Source organism: Moschus berezovskii, chromosome 3, assembly GCF_049115385.1.
Source record: "Moschus berezovskii isolate FMDL1 chromosome 3, NW_MosBer_1.0, whole genome shotgun sequence".
Taxonomy (NCBI): Eukaryota; Metazoa; Chordata; class Mammalia; order Artiodactyla; family Moschidae; genus Moschus; species Moschus berezovskii.
In genome coordinates, this window is record NC_142462.1 from 68698515 (window position 1) to 68711049 (window position 12535).

At 45.7% G+C, this 12535-nt stretch overlaps 1 protein-coding gene across 2 annotated transcripts in view; it reads left to right on the forward strand.

The window, feature by feature from the left end:
- The first annotated feature begins 6372 nt into the window (after positions 1 to 6372).
- ELMO1 (engulfment and cell motility 1) overlaps positions 6373 to 12535 on the forward strand; it is a 592587-nt gene continuing 586424 nt past the window's right edge. The window contains exon 1 of one of the 2 annotated variants that reach the window (XM_055420868.2): positions 6373 to 6678. The gene's annotated coding sequence lies outside the window, so the exon portion shown is untranslated. The other variant, XM_055420867.2, reaches the window with a different exon arrangement.

Here is a 12535-nt window from a genome sequence, read left to right on the forward strand (position 1 = left end):
TTTTATTTTTAAGTTTATTTATTTTAACTGGAGGCTAATTACTTTACAATATTGTATTGGTTTTGCCATACATTGACATGAATCCACCCCAGGTGTACATATGTTTCCCATCTTGAACCCCCCTCCCACCTCCCTCCCCATCCCATCCCTCTGGGTCATCCCAGTGCATCCTGTATCAGGCATCGAACCTGGACTGGCGATTTGATTCACATATGATAATATACATATTTCAATGCCATTCCCCCAAATCAGCCCTCCCTCACCCTCTCCCACAGAGTCGAAAAGACTGTTCTATACATCTGTGTCTCTTTTGCTGTCTCCTATACAGGGTTATCATTACCATCTTTCTAAATTCCATATATATGCGTTCCGTTCCGTCGCTCAGTCGTGTCCGACTCTTTGCGACCCGGTGGACTGTAGCCTACCAGGCTTCTCCGTCCATGGGATTCTCCAGGCAAGAATACTGGAGTGGGTTACCGTTTCCTTCTCCAGGGGATCTTCCCGACCCAGGGATCGAACCCGGGTCTCCCGCATTGGAGGCAGACGCTTTAACCTCTGAGCCACCGTTAGTATACTGTATTGGTGTTTTTCTTTCTGGCTTACTTCACTCTGTATAACAGGCTTCAGTTTCATCATAAAAACATTAAAAAGAATATTGTCATACATGAAGATTCTCAGAAATGTTTATCTTTCATTCATACTTACTAAAAAATCAATTTTCTTATATAATTCAGTGAAAAAAATCTTACAAAGCAGAAGTCAAGGTATTCAAGAAACATGGGACATAACTAAAGGGTAATGAAAATCCTGGGAATACAGTGAGGGAATAAGTGATGTTGGGATGGAAAATCTGAAGGCTTTGTGGAGAATGTCTTCAAGAGTAAAGTGGATTCCATGTGCAAGGGTATGGAAGACTTTAATATGTTTTGGCAATTTCAAGACTCCAAGGAGGGAAAACCACAAAGTCGTGATGCCTCCATGAAGTAAATGAAAATACACCCAAACTGTGGGTATCTGACAGAATCCAGAAGAGAGAATCTGTTCAGTCTTTTATTCCTGACACATTACTCTTCAGGAGTGACTGGCTTAATGACATAAGATTATATTCCTTGTCTTTAGCTACAGTCATACTATTTGGTTCTGCCATGCATAATAATATATAAGTTCAATGCTTGGTTGCACCGAGGCAGTAAGGCAAAAGCAAATCCTTGTCCATGGGCTTCTCCAGCTGGGATGAATGGCCATCTGTTCCACGTGCCCTCAGCTTCCTTCGTATCATTTCTGCTTCTCCACTGCTTCCTAGCCTCTCAGTTTTGGTGATGTAGGCTCCAAATAGGGAGCTACTGCAATAACTTCCTATCTGTTCTTACCTGTGCCTTTTGGTGTCCCCTTTAATCCATTCTCTATTTGATAGGATGAACCATCAATATAAAAAACCAGTCTCTTGCTTAAAATACTTCACTTGGAAAACAAATCAAAAAACCCTCAAACAAAAAACTTTTCAGTGCCTTCCCATTAACCTTAATAATGGCAAAGGTTTCCAAATTTTAGATTTTGCCCTCTGCTCTTTGATTCAATTTTGATATTCTCACACTTTAACCAAATTGACTTTTTTAAAGGTCAATTTAAAAAGCACTATAACATCTATAGGCCTTTGTACAAACTGCTCTTCTTGATCTAGAACCCCTCCCAGCTCACATACCCCTCACATACCCAGCTCACATACCTCTCCCCATCCTAGCTAACACCTACTCACTCACCCTTTGGGTTTCAGCTCTAGCAGAGTTTCCCCAGGAGGGTTTACAGATGATGGTAGCATCCCTGCCCTCTATGGTACTGCAGCCTTCGTTACTTTATCCTTCCACTATAGTCTCTCTTTTTAGCTAGGTTGAAAGTGACAGGAGGGGGACCCCCATGATTCTCATGCCCACCACTGTAGCCTCCCTTCTTCTCACAGTGGCTGTCATTTAAGGCATTCAGCATGCATTGAATTAATGGATGATAGGAAGAAGGCTCTGCACACACCTCCCTGTCACTCTGTTTGTCCCAGGGCTGACCCCAGTGGCTCTGGACTGCAGGTGCCTGCCTGCTCCACAGACCTTGTTATCTCTGGTACAACAGCTTCCTGGAGCTGAGGTCACTCTCTCTACCCCCAGAGCTGTTTCAAGACTGGAGTCAAGCCAACATAAGCCTGATTCTAAGACAGGAAAAGAGAACACATTCTTTAAGTTATAGATCAAGGAAGTTGAGGCTGATTTGAGGGAGAATTCTGAAGCAAATTATGAAATGTATTATTAAATGCATAGGACCCATTTGCAGTCCAATAAGTTTTTAAAAAATGAATTAGAAATGAATATTTGTAAATGCTTAGGAAGGAAAGAGTTGATCAACATGAGTCATCATTGATTAAAAATATAACAGGCCATTTTTGCACTTAGGGTTTTCATGGTGACATTTGAGTACTCATCCCTCTTACCTTGGAGTTCTGTAAGCACAACAGAGAATAAAGAGGTGGGAAACACAGGACAGAATTATTAAATCTGGGTATTTCACCCAAATAGCTCTCTATCCTTCAACAGTACAAAGCTGTCCTGTAAGCATAGTTGTGGGAGGCAGTTTAGACTTGAGGCTTCAGTGAATTTTGTTCTTTAGCTAGCCCTCTCTTCCATGCTTCCTTTTCTCCTAGCCATCTTGAGACTGAGGTGGGTGGTCCTGCAGAGGAGATCTTGAGTCCACTTTCCTACCCGCAGGCTGGCCCATTTTCAGAGAGTCTAGACCTGCCCTGGTTCTTGCAGGTACGAGTGATGGGCTGTACTTGGATTCTGATCCTTATTATCAACTGGCCCCTCTCTCTACCACAGCATGACCTGATGATTGAACGATCTGGGCTCTGACCAGGAGCTAAAATAAAATCAGAGTCATTCATACTAGCTCTTTCCCTACCCTATGGATAGAAATGGATAGGTGGGAAATGGGAGATGTTGTTGTTTATTTGCTGATTAGAGGGCTGTTCTAGATAATAATAGCTAAGCTAACAATTAGTGAATGCTTGAACATGCCAAGCCTTGCTTTAAGAGCTTTACTGTGTTAACTCATTTAAGCCTTATTCAACCCTCCCAGGTAGGTATAGTTTTAGTCCATGAGTTAAGTCACTTGCATAGGGTAATGCAGTTAGTAAATGTCAATGCTAGAATTTATGTCCAAAAATCAAGTCCAGAGATAGAGCCCTTCCTCATGATACCACCACAATACCCTCTCTGCACAGAGTGCCTGCTGCAGACCACCAGGTAGCCCAGGGTGAAGGTGGATTTCTCTAAGGCATTTGACACACCTAAGATATTTTTATGAATACAATAGAAAAATAAGGCTTGGCAATTGCACAGTTAAGAGGGTTATTAGTAGTAACTGAATGAACCAGATAACCCAAAGAATGCTGATCCCCACAATGGCAGAGGGAGTTTGTTAATAGGGTGTCACCCAGAACCTTAGCATTCTATCTGACCTGCAGACATGGAGAGACACTGGATACCTGAATCAAATCCAAAGAGACCTAGAGATGGTGCACCCGAGACTTTGGTTTCTAAGACTAATCTCGTAAGCACGGACATTGCCTAATGGTAACACAGCAAAGCGTTTTCAGTCTTCCCGTTGCACTGGATGAATCTGAAAAACAACTGCCAGGAGCTTAGGCTATATCAGTTCAGTCGCTCAGCCGTGTCCGACTCTGTGACCCCATGGACTGCAGCACGCCAGGTATCCCTGTCCATCTCCAACTTCCGGAGTTTACTCAAACTCATTTCCATTGAGTTGGTGATGCCATCCAACCATCTCATCCTCTGTCGTCCCCTTCTCCTCCTGCCTTCAATTTTTCCCAGCATCAGGGTCTTTTCCAATGAGTCAGTTCTTCGAATCAGGTGGCCAAAGTATTGGAGTTTCAGCTTCAGCATCAGTCCTTCCAATGAAGATTCAGTATTGATTTCTTTTAGGATGGACTGGTTGGATCTCCTTGCAGTCCAAGGGACTCTCAGGAGTCTTCTCCAACACCACAGTTCAAAAATTGCTTTTAATGGCTAGTTAGTTCATTTATATGACAATTAACTTTTTAAAAAGACAGAGACAGGTGTCCTTTACAAAAAGGTGAAAGAGATTTGAAGCCCTATCACCTGAAAGGGAGTTAGATGAGAATGTTTAATCCTCAGAAGAGAAAGTGTAGGTATAATTCTAGGGTTATCTTCAAAGATCTGAAAGTTTATCTCCCTAGGAAGGATGTGACTTACTCCGTGTTAACTGCAGAGGGCAGAGCTGGGACCAAAGGTTACAAGGAGGTGGAGTTGTCTAATTGCTGTGAAAATTTCCCTGTCTACCTTTGGAACAATTATGACAGCTAACATTTACTGAATGTTCATGATGTCTGCACTAAAGGTCTTTATGTGCCTGAGCTAGAAAGTTGTGAATCAAATTCATACTTATTATTATAAGCATCTCACCATCATTAGTAAAAGCTCCATTTACTGACTGCTTATTAAATTACCTCATTTGATAGCTGCCCTGTTGACTGTTATTACTGTATCATTACTATTTTACAGATGGGGAAATAAAGAAGTGAAATTACTTTCCTGGAATCATCCTGCTTTAAGTTATTGGTTTATAATGATCTGCATCCAAGTATTCATGCTCCTGATACTAACTCCTGGGGTTATGCATATAATAAGGGGTCAGATCAGAGTGGTTCAGTAGAAATATAATGTGAGCCACTAATGAGAACCATGTGTATAATCTTATTTCTTCTAGTAGTTTCATTTAAAATGTAAAAAGAAACAAGTAAGATTATTTAAAATTAGTATGTATAGTATACATTTATGTCTTAACCCAATAATTAACCCAACTGAATCATCACATCTAAACTATCACCATTTGTTGGAATGATGTAATCAACATTAAAATTATTAACCAGCTATTTTATCTTCTATTTTCACACGAAGTCTAGTGTCTATTTTACACTTACAGAACATCTTAGCACTAGCCATGTTTCAAGCATTCAATAGCTGCTTGGAGCTTTTGGCTGCTAATGGACAGTCAGTTATTATTCAGTCGCTAAGATGTGTTCGACTGTTTTTGACCCCATGAACTGTAACACACCAGGCTTCCCCGTCCTTCACCCTCTCCCAGAGTTTGCTCACATTCATATTTATTGAGTGGGTGATGTTATCTAACCATCTCATCCTCTGCCACCCCTGTCTCCTCTTGCCTTCAATCTTTCCCAGCATCAGGGTCTTTTCTAAGGAGCTGGCTCTTCGCATCAGGTGGCCAAAGTATTGGAGTTTCAGCTTCAGCATCAGTCTTTCCAATAAATAATTAGGGTCAATTTTATTTAGCATTGATTGGTTTGACCTCCTTGCAGTCCAAGGGACTCTCAAGAGTCTTCTCTAGTACCACAATTTGAAAGAATCAATTCTTTGGCAGTCAGCCTTCTTTATGGTCCAACTCTCATATCTGGACATGACTATTGTGAACAGGTTTGACTACGTGGACCTTTGTCAGCAAAGAGATGTCTTTGCTTTCTAATACAGTCTAGGTTTATCATAGCTTTCCTTCCAAGGAGCAAGCATCTTTGAATTTCATGGCTGCAGTCAGTGCAGGGTTAAAATTTAAATCTCCTTTGGGGCCTAGGTGATGGGGTGGGTGGGACTGAAACCTAAAAAGCATCTTTGCTTACATTCTAATGCCTCCCTGTCCCAATTTATCTCCTTTGCCAATTTGCAGGGAATGCATAGCAATTGTCTTTTCCTTCTCTGGTAGAGCCAGCATAGATACTTCAGAATTTGGAGAGGACAGGTGTTTCTCCTGCAACCTTCCAACAACTGTCATTTCCCTCCTGGCAGTTACTCAGTTAACGTGCTTAATTTCTGCTTTGAAAAGACTAAAGTAGGTTGTATGAATCAAATAATGTACCTTACAGACCAAATTGGGGCTAGAACTTCTTGCTTTATGCAAAATTAGGGAGTCCCTGGCTTAATTGATGAGAAATAAATCCCGTGGTCCGTAAGCTCACAGGTTGACTGTGAGGAGGAGGAAACGTTCTGTCGCTAATTTTGTCGCGCTGTCCGAGTGCAGGCAGAACGTCAAAACAAACACATCAGCCTCTTCAAGTAGCTTTAAAACGGCCCACCGAAGTTTCCCCTCAAAATCCCAAACCAACTGCCAAAATTGAAAGCTTGTAAAAAAAAATGCCACGCACTCCCGTCCTCCCGGAGGTGGCGCTATGAGGGTGACGGAGTTAATTAGTGCCTGCAAAACGCCGCTTGTGAGCTCATCCGAGAAGTCATGCTCTGCACACATATTATTTATAGCAGAACTGAGGCGTGCACGGTGCTTGACATTTCTTTCTCTTTAAGTAGGGGGACTTCAAAAAGTCGTGGGCACCCCCATCCCCCCCGAGGCTAAGTGCGGTGGGCAGGCAGCAGGGCGCCGGCGGGAAGCGAACGCGCCAACCTCGCGGGTCCCGGCGCAGGTGCCGGGGGCGCCGGCGGCCGCTCCGCAGCGTCTGCTCTGTAGGAGAGTTCGCGGCTAATCTCGGGATGCCTTGCAGATGCAAAATGTGTCTCTGGCCAGCAGGAGGAAGGAAGAGGAAGTGAGAGCAGCGGCAGCCGGCGGCGCTGCAGCCGGCCGACCCGGAGTGTAAGTGCGTGTGCTCGGGCGAGCGAGAGCGGGCGAGGATGGGCACGGGATAGATAGAGGCAGAGCCACTCACACCGCCGGGGCTCCCGAGCTGGGCGACAGAGCCTCCGGCTCCCCCTCCACGGTCGCCAGAGCTCTGATCGCGGGGAACCCTCGCCGCCGCCGTCCTGCGACCCCGGGCAGGTTCGTAAAGTTTCCTGGGCTGGCGCGGCGCCCTGACTCGCTGACCTCAGCGCGGCCCGGGAGGGACCTGGGGCTGGGGCGAGGCGGAGGCGCCCTGCTCCGGGGGGCTCTGGGCGCCGCGGAGACTTTTGTTTCCTTTCTGGGGGCGCCGCGGCGCAGGCGGGGGTGGCCGCGGGCTCGGCGGGGTGGAGGCTGCGGGCGCGCCGGGGCACTCCGCAGTTGGGGAAGTCAGGGCAGAGGGGGAGGCGGCGGGGGGACTGGGAGCCGAGGGAGGGGCGCCGAGGAGCGGGCGCAGGGCTCGTGACTAGGGAACCGGCCGAGACGTTTCGGCTAGGGCCGGCTGCAGGGGGTCGACCTGGGGTTGCGCTGCTGGCGCCGGTGGACTGGGGACTAGGGACAGGGAGAGCGGGATTGGGGGCTTGGGCACCACAGAGGGTGCGCGGGAGAAAGGACTGGCAGCGAGGACTCCCTGCTTTTCTCAGGCGCTCGAAGATGGGAGGGAATCCCCCGGCGAGCGCGCTCCTGGCAGGGGGCGGTGATGGGCTAGAGGGGTGCAGGGCCCGGAGGGACGCGAAGGGGCGGCAGGGACAGCTGGGAGCCCCGGACAACTGTTAGTAAATACCCGCCTCCCGGGGACACTCAGAAGTCCCGGTTGGGACCCGGAAAGGAGGTGGGGGGATTCGATGGGTGATCCTGGCATCAGACGGGGCGCGCACCGGGCTCGCCTTCAGGGAAGGGAGGTAGCCGAGCCCTGGGAGCCCAGGAATCCAAAGCAGAGCGGGGCGGCTAAGATCGCAAGAGTAGCTTTGAGGAAGAGGAAATACAGAACTCAGCCGGCCGTGGGGTGCGCGCGTGTGTTTGGGGTTGGGAAGTCCGTGTGGTGCTGCGGGCGCGCGCGAGGGCGGCAAGCGTGTGTGTGTGTGTGTGTGTGAGAGAGAGAGAGAGACTGAGAGACCGAGGGGGCTCTGGAGCCGTGGAGTCCCCGCCGCCGAGTGACCCTCTGCAGCCTAGGTGCTGTTTGAAATTGACTGGTCCGAACAAGGGTTGTTGACGGTGGGACCTTCGTTGACCTAAAGCCAAGCGCTTGGCTCCGGTAGTGACCCGGCTCTGCGAGTCTCTGGACAGCTCCGGAGCCTCGCAGGGCGTACTCTGTGATGCCCAGTGCCCCACAGTTGGGCTTGCTAGCATCACTGGCCTTAAGTGATGCGAACTTAGATTGTTATATTTAAGATTTCAGAGAATCTGTGACAGAGGCCGCGGTGCTCCCCACCATAGGGCTGCCAGTGACTTGGGGGTGAATTTTCGAGTTGTTCTTTTTTTTTTGGTTTATAAAATAAAAGTAATTAATGACCAGCATTTATATATCTACTCTTTGAGGATAACTTTGGGAACTAGAGGGGCCTAAGACCACTCAGGTTCACTTTCAGTCCAAAAGGTGTCACTGGCCATTACCATCAGCCTGCTCTGATCATGGTTTTCCACTGTATCTCAGCTCCATACCTACTGCCCAAGGTTGTTTCAAAGTTTATTGTTTCCCACTTTGTGAGTTTGAAGGTCAGATCCCCTGTCAAGTGGTGGACATTTTTTTTTTTTTTCTTGTAGCTGACGTTCTGCACCTTCTCTTTACTGTGGTAGGCTTCCTATCTCTTAAGGGCTGTGATTAAATGTGCATATATATTGCTTTCTTACTATGGTTTATGACTTGGTTTTGTTTGTTTTTAATTAGATGGACTGGGTGTCCTCTCAGAAAATCTGAGGGAATGACCTTGAGTGTTCGGACTCTGCAGGAGGGAAGGGAACTGTGAAGAAGCTGGGTAGGTGTCAGGGAGGGGCAGGCTGGGAGACTGGCCCACACCTGAGATGGTGGAATTCGGGAGCAGACACGTCTACCCCTTCTTCTGTCTCATCTCTCTGCCCTTCTCGGCTGCAGCAACTCTGATTGCCTCACATTCTTCTTTTTCACCAAGTTTTCTCTCCAGGGTCTTTGCACATATTATTCCTTTTTCACAAGGAACTTTCCCCCATGTTTCCAGATGGCTCACTCCAGTGCTTCCTTCAGGTCAGTTGTTAGTTTATAGGAGGGCTTCCCTGACTACCGTAAAATAGCAACCAGCCACTCCCTGGTCCTTTTAAGTCTCTCAGTTTTCCCTCTTAACATTTATTACCCTCTGGCATTATATATTCGTTTGTTTGTCTGCTTATTGTCTATCTTGACCATTAGAATGGAAGTTCCAAAAGGGCAGAAACCTTGTCTTATTTATGGGGCCAGAACCTAGGCTGATTCCTACCTAGTAGGTGTTGAATAAATACTTGTTGACTGACTAAGATGGGCCTTCGTGGGAGAGGCTCACCAGGGAAATATGCCAAGAAAATACTACAGCGTCAGGGACAAGTAGAAAAGGCTTTTGCCATTTCTCCTCTGTCGTCTCCCCATGCTCAGCCGCACCTCTTGCAGATCCCTTTCTGCCTTGAGTAAACTCCTCCCTTTAGAATTTCAGCCTGAAGAAAGGAGCTGAGAAATGATTCCTTGGGAGAGTGAACAACCAGTACAGATTATTAATAACACATAACCACTTTAGATCTGGTATCTGTTTCATCACTCTCCTTGGAGAATGTCTTTTTAAAGTGTGTGTTACTTTAGCCCAAGGAAGACTCCCCTGGGAAGAAGGGTATTACTGTGAATAGAGTGAAGTCAGAGACAGCCACCGTATGCCACTCCACTCCCCCAGCAGACGGCAGTGAAGGAGAGGAGGGGAGGGAATAAAGGAGGAAGGGGAGGAAGATGGAGCGGAGCTGGGTAGCAGATGCTGGGGAGAAGAGAGATGAGAAAAGCCCAAGAGAAGAAACGTGAAGGAGAGGAAATGGGACGAGGGGCTTCTACAGTGCTGTTAACAAACCATGCATATTTATTCAATTGAGATAAGATAATATTTGAGTGTTTTAAAGTAATAAATAACCCCCCTTTGGGTGTTGGGTGTGAATGGGTGGGGATAAAGGTGGAGAAAGGGAATGCTTTGAAGCCCTTGCAGAGAGGATGTGGCTGGGGGTGTGCCAAGGGGCTCCAAACACACACTTTGCTGACATTATCATCTTTCTTAACACTGTAGGTTTATAGGTAATCATTCTTATGGAGGACATGTCCTGTCTGGATCTAAGACAATGGGTACCCTTAAGGTTTGTAACTGAAGCCTGCAACTACTTTTTAATGCCTGAAACCATCCAAGTGGATCATTTGATTTTTAAGACATCACAAAGCCTCTCTACATCACAAAGCCTCAAGTGTTTCCTGCTAATTACTCAACTCCATTTCTGCTTCTTCTAGTTAACTAGTGTTTTTAAAGCTTAGGGTTGCAACAAGGAATGGATCATAACATCAATTTCTTAGGTCCAGACCAGCAGTTGAAAACATGAAGTAGAAGAGAGTACAATGGAAAATCTAGTGTTTTACAAAACAGACACCAAATATAAACGCCAAATGTATCACTTAATATGAGTCATGTTGAAAAAAGTCTGTTTTAATAATTTTGGGGGTGCTAGGCATATGCATTTTAAACCATTTGCCAAGGATAGTGATGAAAGTGTTCATGGGGTCGTACTTTACGAAACGCTTAGCACCCTCCCTCATTACAAAATGCTATTAGTTTAATCTCAAGATTAAGTGCTATTAGTTTAAACAGCAAGAGATGCTGTTTCCCAATGTTGAATCAGATGCAATAAAAGCATCAGCCATTGACTCAGCCTTTAAAATACTACTGTTCATAGAACTCAATGGTCTATTAGGCCCCAAGAATGCCATTTTGACAAAGCTGGAGATCCAAGTGTGTGGTTTTCACTTTAGTGATATGGAAGGACAGTCTATTGATTATATGTAATAACTTTTTAACTTAGCATAAAATTAGTGAAAATACTCTTTTCTGGCTAAGTTTTAATTTAGAGCTTATGAGGTCTTTAAGCTTTTGAGGTCTTTGGAACTTACTCCACTGAACTTTTTCTTTCATATTCTACACCTCGCAGTTCTCAAATGCATGATTTTAATTACTTTCAGAGGATTGCAAAAAGAAGTAATCTTGTCTGGTGGCTGCCACACTGCTGTGATACACAGTTAGATTAAGCTTCTTAGATGACCGGGGCTTGGAACTGGCCAACCAAAAAAAGAAAAAGGCTGAGAACTTCAGTACCTTTCAAAACATCAGGATTTTGAAGACCAGTTAGCCAGGGAACAGAGTGTGGCTCCCATGAAATGTGTGTGGCCTGTGAAAGCCTTTGAATATGCCTAGTGCAGCACTTTTAGATATAGCAAAGCCAGCCTGAAAGCACAGTGTACACACTGGTTGCAGTTTTTGGATCCCTGTATAATTTAGGTTGTCTGAGTGTCAACAGTTGGAACTTACGTTTAATAGCCAGAACTGAAGACCTCAGATCACTCTTATGATCCATGATTAATTTAACTTGTGACTTAGCACTATGATTTCTGAACTTTTTTAAGATAAGTGCAGGTCAGTTTGAGGAGAATTTTGTCACCAGCCTAAGGTGGGGTGAACAGCCAAGTATCTGGTAGGAATCTGTGTGGGAGAGGGAATGCTAGATCATCAAACAGTATTAACCACAGCAACAACCTGGCCTACTACTGAGTAGAGACATTAGTCACATGTATAAATAGAAGGAGATGATGCGTCTCAGTCAGTGTTCTAGGCCCCCACAAACACTGATTTCCAGAATCTGAGCAAGATTATTATTGGAGCCTTAATTTTAGGAGTTGAGGCTACAGTTTTGACTATTTTAGTTCTAACAGTTAATGCAGGGAACATAACTTTCCTCAGTAGAAAACACTGGCAAGCGTACTACTTGTTGGGCTCCCGGACTGCTGTGGGTTATACATGCTGGATAAGGAGCAGAGGTTGGAGGGCGTCAGGAGTGAGTAAACTCTGACTGAGCATTGCCCCAGTGGCCTTGGAGTCACAGGATTCATGCAACATCTTCCGCCTTGTGCCGGCAGCTGACATGCTTCCTCCAGGAATGCTGTTTTGGAGATGGTGGGGAAGAACTGGTATAGTGTTCTTATCCATTTTATAGAAGTGGCCTGGAGAAATGAGATGTCACTGTTGTGCTTGGAGAGTTGATCTGAGCCGACATCTGCCTTTTCTGACTCTTTATGCTGCTGTTTCTTTCATATGCCCCTGACTCTTATGTTGACTGCTTATTCTTCTTGTTGGTTCTCTTGGACTAGCCCAGTCTGAGGCCAGGACCCCCATGTCAAGCTATGCTGCAGCCCATCCAGGGTACCCTTCACTCCTATATGCTAGTAGGAATGCCCTGGGTTCTGATGGATGTACCCCAGTTGCCATGGCACCTAGGGATGCATCTGTCATCACCAAGGCCAAGTTTTTCAGTGCCTTACTTTGTATATCCCATTTCAGAGCTGATCTTTTTAGTCCTGGGAGTCAGTGATCCTTCTCTCAGGGAGAGCATGCCCATCATCTAAGGTCATGATATTGAAGCATATAAGCCAGAACGCAATTCATTAATCAAAAATGAGACTGAGGTTTGTCAACGAGAATACACACATGTTCTTTAACCAATAGTTTTTTCTCTTTGTGGATGAGTGATGATGAAATCAAAAGCATGGAACTACTTGATGGTGGTGGTGATGGGGACCAATTTGGAGGAAGAAATA